Raw genomic sequence first — 10,661 nt, forward strand, 5'->3', positions numbered from 1 at the left:
GTTGCGATGGGCCAGGACCGCCCCCACCCCACACTGCGAAGCATCTGTAGCCAGGACCAACGGCTTACGGGGATCAAAAGTAGCCAAACAATGGGCTGAAGTGAGGAGGCCCTTCAACGAGGTGAACGCTCGCTCGCATGCAGGCGACCAATCAAAAGGAACACCCTTGTGCAGAAGGCAGTACAGGGGGTGGGCTATAGTGGAAGCCCTGGGAATGAACCAGTGGTAATAGGCTATCTTGCCTAAAAAGGCTTGTAACTCTTTCAGCGAAGTGGGCCGAGGAAGGTTGACGATACCTTGCACCAAACTTCCTAGTGGCTGTATGCCATGCCGAGATATGGTGTAGCCCACATACTCAATGGACGGTTGGAAGAAGGTTGACTTACGCAGGTTGCAACGCAAGCCTACAGACCTGAATTTGAGAAAGAGGGTGCGAAGGTTGTGCAAGTGTTCCTTCGTGCTGCGGCCTGTGACAGTTATGTAATCCAGGTAATTAATACAATGAGGGATTGTTGACGTGACATGCTCAAGATAACGCTGGAATATCGCCGGGACACTGGATATTCCAAAAGCCAACCGCTGGTATTGGTAAAGGCCAAACGGGGTGTTGACGACCGCCAGCCGTTTGGAGTCCTCATCAAGAGGTATCCGATGATAAGCCTCCGACAGATCGATTTTCGAAAAATATTGGCCACCCGCCACGGCGGAGAACAATTCATCAGCACGAGGCAAAGGATAGGTGTCCACCACCAATTGGGAATTAATGGTGGCCTTGAAATCGCCACAAGTACGTAAGTTTCCTGAGGGCTTCTTGACAATAACGAGGGGCGAAGCCCACTCACCGGAAGAAACGGGAAGAACGATCCCTAGGGCTGTCAGCCGGTATAGCTCTTCCTCTACCTGAGGGCGGAGAGCCAAGGGGATCTGTCTCGCGCGTAGAAAACGCGGGCGAGCCGACGCCTTCAACGTTAAGTGAGCTTCAAAATCGGAAACACGCCCCAGGCCCTCCTCAAAATTATCTGGAAAGTTTGAGATCAAAGATTCCAATGAGTGATAGGGAACGTCTTCGGAGACCAACTGTATGGTGTCAGCAATAGAAAAACCGAAAGCCTGAAAGGCATCCAGGCCAAAAAGGTTAGCGGAGCTCGCATCACTGACAACAATAAAAGTAATAGGCCGAGTGACTGATTTGTAAGTCACGTCGGCAGTGAATTGACCCAGTAGGGGAATGAACTGTTTACCATAACCGCGTAGACGCCGGTAAACTGGCGCCAACGGGGGCGATCCAAGGTCGGAATAAGTTTGTGCATTCAACAACGAAACTGCCGCCCCCGTATCTACTTGCAGTTGTAACCGGCGCGACCGAACCGACACCTCAATAAAGAGTTTGTGGGCCGATGCGTCGGGAGCCTGGCCCGATGAAACTTCCTGAATGTCAACGTCCATGTCCTCTGTACTTGCTTCCTTCGATGCCTTTGAGGCTGAGCGGCAAACTTTAGCAATGTGACCTTTTTTATTACATTTGCGACAAACGGCCCAACGCTGGGGGCACTCTGACCGATCGTGATGTATATAGCACGACGCACAGGACGGCAACAGGGGCCGGCGGCCGGAATTCTGCTTACGCGCCGTTTGGAAGCGGCCGTAACGGCCGGATTGTACCGCTCGCACGTCGTCCACCCCGGACACAGTGGACGCGGCCGCGCCACCCTGAACCTCCGCGACGTCGCACCACGCTTCCAGCTGTTGACCTACCGCGTGAGAGACTTCATACGATTGAGCAATGGACAGAACTTCCTCGAGGGAAGGGTCTTCTAACTGCAGGGCCCGTTGCCGGACCTCCCTATCAGGGGCCGAACGAACTATGACGTCGCGTACCATAACGTGGGCATACGACTCTCGCGACTGCTCCGTGACAAAATGACACTTGCGACTAAGACCGTGCAGGGTAGCGGCCCACGCCCGGTAAGACTGATGGGGCTGTTTCTTGCATTGATAGAACTCGACCCTAGCCGCCACAGCATGCGTGCGGCGGCGATAATAGGAAGACAGCAACGAACACAATGCGTCAAAAGTCAAGGACGAGGGTTCCTGCAACGGCGCTAGCTGCCGCAAAACTTGATACAGCGAGGGAGATATCCAGACAAGAAGAGAGCACGACATACCTCCGCCTCGGCAACATGAAACGCCTGGAAATGCTGCCGAAGGCGATGTTCATATGCGTCCCAATCCTCCACCGTCTCGTCATACGGGGGGAAAGGGAGGAGGGAACTGCGCCGGAGCAGACGGCGTGGAGAGCAACGCCGGAAGCACTTGTTTCATGGTGGCCATGAGTTCCGTCTGCTGCGCAACCAAAACTCGCACCAAATCCTCCATGCCATGGAGAAACTGCGAAACCGGAACAACGACGCAACACGCGAAAGAACGACCCTACTCGTCGCCAATTGTGTAGTAACACTGTTCACGTTTACGTCGCACTTCACTTAGCGTAGACCGGGACTGTGTCCTAGGCATGCCCGATGTTGACTGACTGGGCACGGCCCGTGCTGCTGGAGTTGTTGTTGTTGTTCTTGTTCTTGTTGTTACGCCGGCAGAGGTCGCGTCCGAATTCTCGCGTGCCCTCTGGTGGACAGGAGTCTACTTGCGGCAACTACCGCCCGTGACGCGCCGTGCCAATGTGCGCCTCCCGCGATCTTTCTGGTGGCTACTACACACATCATCCTCAGTTATAAAACTACGCCAAAGAGAAAGGTGCTGCCTGGTGTCATATTTCATTGCAACAGAAAACAATGAATGACCAATGAGTTGGCTGTGGATTGGCTCCGTATTGTTTTGAGCAGGAAGCCAGATGATCTTCTAAGGAATCATGGGATGTTGATCATTGATGCTCTCAAGAGGCATCTGACACCAGCAGTGAAGGCAGAAATCCTTAAAATAAACACAGATCTTGTTGTTATTCCAGAAAGCATGACTTCGCAACTATAAATGTAGATGTTGTGGTGAATAAGCGATTTAAATACCACATCTGCTCCGCCTTGGTAGCTGTGCAGTCACTGCAGCGGAGAGCTAAGCGAAGGGGCCTGTGTTTGATTCCCAGCCAGGTCAGAGATTTTCTCTGCTCAGGGTCTGGGTGTTGTGTTGTCCTTACTTTCGTATCATCATAATTAACATAACTATAAATTGAAAATAAAAAAGAGCATCTGAAGCCAATGCAGGGCAATTGGTTACTTGAAGGTGGTCAAGTCCTATCCCCTACCAGCAAGTTGATGAAGCCTTCAGAATTTACTGGTGTGTAACAAATGCATTAGATGGGAGTGAAGTGACACTGCAGACTCTGTGGACTATTCCAGTTAGGAAGACTAAGTGGCATCTGTATCTGACTAAGGAGGTCTGTTTGATTTTACATTCCATATTCCAGTTCTTTTATTGTCTCCTTCAGTTACCTGTAGTAAGGTACCAGTAACCATTTATAATTTTTCAAAATAAACTTAATATTTTTAGCTATGTATGTTTTTTCTGTACTCCCTTGTTGAACAATGGGAGTTCATCTAGCATTCGGAGTAGTCTTGATTCCAAAATATATGGTACATTTACACCTCAACCTTTCTAACATTTACATCAGAAACTTCCATATTATATTTTTTTAATTATTTGCTTGAAAAACATCAGCAAAAAGAATTACAGGCTACCCACCAGTGCATGTGTGGGTCACAGGTGGACTGAGGTCAGGGGTTGTGTCAGGTGGTGGTGGGGGGGGGGGGGGATTAGAGAGCTAAAGAGGTGGGGGAATCAGAAGGGGGAGTGGGGACAGGTAAATAGTGGCTTGGAGGGAGGCAGTAGCTGTGCATAACAGGAATGTGGCAGGGAGTGGCGGCAGGTACAAGGTTAAGCATTTGCCACAAGGGCACCAGAGCCAGTGGCTTTGTGAGACACACAATGAGGATGACATGATGGTGTGGATTAGGAGGAAATGACAGGACAGAGGAAGGGAAAACGGTTAGATAGAGATTGTGTGGACAATGGTTTAACAGAGACTGAGGCTAGTGGTATTACGGAAGAGAAAGATGTGTTGCAAGAACATCTCCCAACTATGTAGTCCAGAAAAGCTGACGCTGGAGGGAAGATTCCACAGAACACTGATTGTGAAGTAGCCATTGAACTCAAGCCAAATAACTGCAACCTGTCTGCATAGTCCATTTTTTTTTTTTTTTTTTTTTCCGCGCGTGTGTGGACGCAGTGACAACTGTCAAAATGTAGGTACTATTGATGATCAGTAGACTTAATACAGACAGAGACATAGATGGGGATATCAGAGAGGTGTGGGTCCAGGAAGGAGGAAAATTGGGTTGAGGAGGACCTAATGAGCTAAATGGAGAAGGCGTAGAGGTTGTGGAGGAATAAGGATATGGCATCAGCTCTGGTTACAGAACATAGAGATATCATCACTGAATCACCACGAGGGTAGGAGTTTGGGTTTTGGGAGGCTAGAAAGGTTTCCCCCAGATGGTTCATAAACAGGTTAGCATAGGAGACTACCATGAGGGTGCCAAGTGGCGTCCTACAGATTTGTGTAAACACCAACACCTATCATGTCCCTGGCCTCACTGCTATTCAATACTATCTCTCTCAACATCCTCCTCACTCCAAACCTGCTACCTCATTCCTTATACTGCTTACCAGCTATATACTAACCCACAACACCTTTCCCTGTTTGGGTTTTTGGAGGCTTGAAAAGTTTCCCCCAGATGGTTCATAAACATGTTAGCATAGGAGGCTACCATGAGGGTGCCAAGTGGCGTCCTACAGATTTGTGTAAACACCAACACCTATCATGTCCCTGGCCTCACTGCTATTCAATACTATCTCTCTCAACATCCTCCTCACTCCAAACCTGCTACCTCATTCCTTATACTGCTTACCAGCTATATACTAACCCACAACACCTTTCCCTTGAAGAGCAGACATGTAAACAAATCTTCGGCACAGCCATGGGCATCCGCATGGCACCTTGCTTTGCTAAATTATTTATAGATCATCTATAGGAAACTTTCCTCACCTACCAAATCCCCAAACTCCTTGTTATTTGAGTGTTGTTTGCGAGATCATGTTATGCCTTGTGTAAGGAGAAACACATACCAGTACATGTAGAAATGCAAAAGCAACAGGATTGTGGGCTGTTGAGGCTGTAGTTCTACATCTACATCTACCTTTATACTCCACAAGCCACCCAACGGTGTGTGGCGTAGGGCACTTTACGTGCCACTGTCATTACCTCCCTTTCCTGTTCCAGTTGCGTATGGTTCACGGGAAGAACGACTGACGGAAACCTCCGTGCACGCTCGAATCTCTCTAATTTTACATTTGTGATCTCCTCGGGAGGTATAAGTAGGGAGAAGCAATATATTCAATACCTCATCCAGAAACGCACCCTCTCGAAGCCTGGACAGCAAGCTACACCATGATACAGAGTGCCTCTCTTGCAGAGTCTGCCACTTGAGTTTGCTAAACATCTCCATAACGCTATCACGCTTACCAAATAATCCTGTGGCGAAACGCACTGCTCTTCTTTGGATCTTCTCTATCTCCTCTGTCAACCCGACCTGGTATAGATCCCACACTGATGAGCAATACTTAAGTATAGGTCGAACGAGTGTTTTGTAAGCCACCTCCTTTGTTGATAGACTACATTTTCTAAGGACTCTCCCAATGAATCTCAACCTGGCACCCACCTTACCAACAATTAATTTTATATGATCATTCCACCTCAAATCGTTCCGTACGCATACTCCCAGATATTTTACAGAAGTAACTGCTACCAGTGTTTGTTCCGCTATCATATAATCATACAATAAAGGATCCTTCTTTTTATGCATTCGCAATACATCACATTTGTCTATGCTGAGGGTCAGTTGCCACTCTCTGCACCAAGTGCCTGTCCGCTGCAGATCTTCCTGCATTTCGCTGCAATTTTCTAATGCTGCAACTTCTCTGCATACTACAGCATCATCCGCAAAAAGCTGCATGGAACTTCCGACACTATCTACTAGGTCATTTATATATATTTGAAAAGCAATGGTCCCATAACACTCCCCTGTGGCACGCCAGAGATTACCTTAACGTCTGTAGACGTCTCTCCATTGATAACAACATGCTGTGTTCTGTTTGCTAAAAACTCTTCAATCCAGCCACACAGCTGGTTTCATATTCCGTAGGCTCTTACTTTGTTTATCAGGCAACAGTGCGGAACTGTACCGAACGCCTTCCGGAAGTCAAGAAAAATAGCATCTACCTGGGAGCCTGTATCTAATATTTTCTGGGTCTCATGAACAAATAAATCGAGTTGGGTCTCACACGATCGCTCTTTCTGGAATCCATGTTGATTCCTACATAGTAGATTCTGGGTTTCCAAAAACGACATGATACTCGAGCAAAAAACATATTCTAAAATTCTACAACAGATCGACGTCAGAGATTTAGGTCTATAGTTTTGCGCATCTGCTTGACGACCCTTCTTGAAGACTGGGACTACCTGTGCTCTTTTCCAATCATTTGGAACCCTCCACTCCTCTAGAGACTTGCGGTACACGGCTGTTAGAAGGGGGGCAAGTTCTTTCGCGTACTCTGTGTAGAATCGAATTGGTATCCCGTCAGGTCCAGTGGACTTTCCTCTGTTCAGTGATTCCAGTTGCTTTTCTACTCCTTGGACACTTATTTCGATGTCAGCCTTTTTTTTTTTTTTATTTTTGTGCGAGGATTTAGAGAAGGAACTGCAGTGCGGTCTTCCTCTGTGAAACAGCTTTGGAAAAAGGTGTTTAGTATTTCAGCTTTACGCGTGTCATCCTCTGTTTCAATGCCATCATCATCCCGGAGTGTCTGGATATGCTGCTTCGAGCCACTTACTGATTTAACATAAGACCAGAACTTCCTAGGATTTTCTGTCAAGTCGGTACATACACTCCTGGAAATTGAAAAAAGAACACCGTGAATTCATTGTCCCAGGAAGGGGAAACTTTATTGACACATTCCTGGGGTCAGATACATCACATGATCACACTGACAGAACCACAGGCACATAGACACAGGCAACAGAGCATGCACAATGTCGGCACTAGTACAGTGTATATCCACCTTTCGCAGCAATTCAGGCTGCTATTCTCCCATGGAGACGATCGTAGAGATGCTGGATGTAGTCCTGTGGAACGGCTTGCCATGCCATTTCCACCTGGCGCCTCAGTTGGACCAGCGTTCGTGCTGGACGTGCAGACCGCGTGAGACGACGCTTCATCCAGTCCCAAACATGCTCAATGGGGGACAGATCCGGAGATCTTGCTGGCCAGGGTAGTTGACTTACACCTTCTAGAGCACGTTGGGTGGCACGGGATACATGCGGACGTGCATTGTCCTGTTGGAACAGCAAGTTCCCTTGCCGGTCTAGGAATGGTAGAACGATGGGTTCGATGACGGTTTGGATGTACCGTGCACTATTCAGTGTCCCCTCGACGATCACCAGTGGTGTACGGCCAGTGTAGGAGATCGCTCCCCACACCATGATGCCGGGTGTTGGCCCTGTGTGCCTCGGTCGTATGCAGTCCTGATTGTGGCGCTCACCTGCACGGCGCCAAACACGCATACGACCATCATTGGCACCAAGGCAGAAGCAACTCTCATCGCTGAAGACGACACGTCTCCATTCGTCCCTCCATTTACACCTGTCGCGACACCACTGGAGGCGGGCTGCACGATGTTGGGGCGTGAGCGGAAGATGGCCTAACGGTGTGCGGGACCGTAGCCCAGCTTCATGGAGACGGTTGCGAATGGTCCTCGCCGATACCCCAGGAGCAACAGCGTCCCTAATTTGCTGGGAAGTGGTGGTGCGGTCCCGTACGGCACTGCGTAGGATCCTACGGTCTTGGCGTGCATCCGTGCATCGCTGCGGTCCGGTCCCAGGTCGACGGGCACGTGCACCTTCCGCCGACCACTGGTGACAACATCGATGTACTGTGGAGACCTCACGCCCCACATGTTGAGCAATTCGGCGGTATGTCTACCCGGCCTCCCGCATGCCCACTATATGCCCTCGCTCAAAGTCCGTCAACTGCACATACGGTTCACGTCCACGCTGTCGCGGCATGCTACCAGTGTTAAAGACTGCGATGGAGCTCCGTATGCCACGGCAAACTGGCTGACACTGACGGCGGCGGTGCACAAATGCTGCGCAGCTACCGCCATTCGATGGCCAACACCGCGGTTCCTGGTGTGTCCGCTGTGCCGTGCGTGTGATCATTGCTTGTACAGCCCTCTCGCAGTGTCCGGAGCAAGTATGGTGGGTCTGACACACCGGTGTCAATGTGTTCTTTTTTCCATTTCCAGGAGTGTAGAATTTTACTTTTGAATTCACTGAACGCTTCACGCATAGCCCTCCTTACACTAACTTTGACATCGTTTAGCTTCTGTTTGTCTGAGTGGTTTTGGCTGCGTTTAAACCTGGAGTGAAGCTCTCTTTGCTTTCGCAGTTGTTTCCTAACTTTGTTGTTGTACCATGGTTGGTTTTTCCCGTCCCTCACAGTTTTACTCGGCACGTACCTGTCTAAAATGCATTTTACGATTGCCTTGAACTTTTTCCATAAACACTCAACATTGTCAGTGTCGGAACAGAAATTTTCATTTTGATCTGTTAGGTAGTCTGAAATCTGCCTCCTATTACTCTTGCTAAACAGATAAACCTTCCTCCCTTTTTTTTATATTCCTATTTACTTCTATATTCAGGGATGCTGCAATGGCGTTATGATCACTGATTCCCTATTCTACGCTTACAGAGTCGAAAAGTTTGGCTCTGTTTGTTATCAGTAGGTCCAAGATGTTATCTCCATGAGTCGGTTCTCTGTTTAATTGCTCAAGGTAATTTTTGGATAGTGCACTCAGTACAATGTCACTCGATGCTCTGTCCCTACCACCTGTCCCAAACATCTGAGTGACCCAGTCCATACCTGGTAAATTGAAATCACCACCTAAGACTATAACATGATGAGGAAATTTATGTGAAATGTATTCCAAATTTTCTCTCAGTTGTTCTGCCACTAATGCTGCTGAGTCGGGAGGTCGGTAAAAGGAGCCAATTATTAACCTAGCTCATATGTTGAGTAAAACCTCCACCCATAATAATTCACAGGAACTATCCACTTCTATTTCACTACAGGATAAATTACTACTAACAGCGACAAACACGCCACCACCGGTTGCATGCAATCTGTCCTTTCTAAACACCATCTGTGCCTTTGCAAAAATTTTGGCAGAATTTATCGCTGGCTTCAGCCAGCTTTCCGTAGCTATAACGATTTCAGCTTCGGTGCTTTCTATCAGCACTTGAAGATTCCACAATACTTCTGCTTTTGTTGGTTGGAATCCCATGACTGTCATATAAATATTGAATTGGTCGGTTTAGCAGGACCATACACACTGCCAAGCAGGATCCCAACTACACTACACAACTGCTGTCTGAGAGGATAGACCCACTGTTCACTCATACAACAAAATCACGTACCATTAGTCACAAAAATGGCATATTTGTAGCAAGACAGGTATCCACATGAACTGTGTAAAAATTTCTAGAGCACACTGAACTGTAAGCACAATAACAATTGTTGTAGTTTCGCTTCACAGGGCACACAGAATCACAATTTGTGGAGGCTCCAAGGATGATGAACATTGCCAGATTACATTTATCATTGTCATACTGGGCCACCATCTGGTTTGATCATACATATCTGACAAGTTTAGCCCCATCTCTGAGTGCACATGTTGTGTGTGTGGTTCTGAGCTCCCTTAACATTGAGTAGGTTCAAGTGTTGCTTTGACATGCTGTTCTTTAGATCTGTCATCCATTGAAAACATATGGTTGTTGGTTGCCAATAGAGTGGCAACTCACCAATCACAACAGTTGATGAACTCCATCATAAAATTCAAGCAGTATGGAATAACATACCTATATCTGTCATCCAAGATCAGTTTGACTCAGTGCCCAGCAAGTGCGACCATACCTAGGGCAGGGGGTGCCATAGAAGTATGATGTATTTAGGTGTTTTTCTTTCAAGAAAATGATTTAAAAGTCAGTAATACACAGTTTTTAATAGGCTCAGAACTGTTTTTTATAGCTACTTAAAAGATACCAATCACCTTTAAAAATATTAAAAATACAGTAGACTCCCGGTAATTCAAGCTAATTGAGGCTGAGGCTACCTCAAACTACAAAATCTCAGATAATATGGAAATATCATTAAATCAATGGGTAAATAATGAATAAATGTTTAATGAGCACAGTAATGATTAAAATATAAATAAAAAACAATGTAGTGCATAACCTGTGTTATATGTACATATATGGGCACACATTTCCATGTTGCAAAACTATAAATTAAGTTTGAAAGAATTGCCCATAGTCCTTTGTTTTAAAATACAACCTCATTTTTCAGCAGCAGTGTCATGCCATCTTCTAAGAAGCATGGAGTAGCTTCTGCTTGCTGCTCTATATAATGCAATGCCACAACTAGCGCTGCCAAACCCTCGGTTTGAGTGATCACTGGTACAATTTCTTTCAGGCAATTCCTTGTCGTCACTGCCTTCAGTGGGTTCACTAACAATCTCAACAATAGCAAGATCAGTCA

This window comes from Schistocerca nitens, chromosome 2 (assembly GCF_023898315.1).
Source record: "Schistocerca nitens isolate TAMUIC-IGC-003100 chromosome 2, iqSchNite1.1, whole genome shotgun sequence".
NCBI classification, from domain to species: Eukaryota; Metazoa; Arthropoda; class Insecta; order Orthoptera; family Acrididae; genus Schistocerca; species Schistocerca nitens.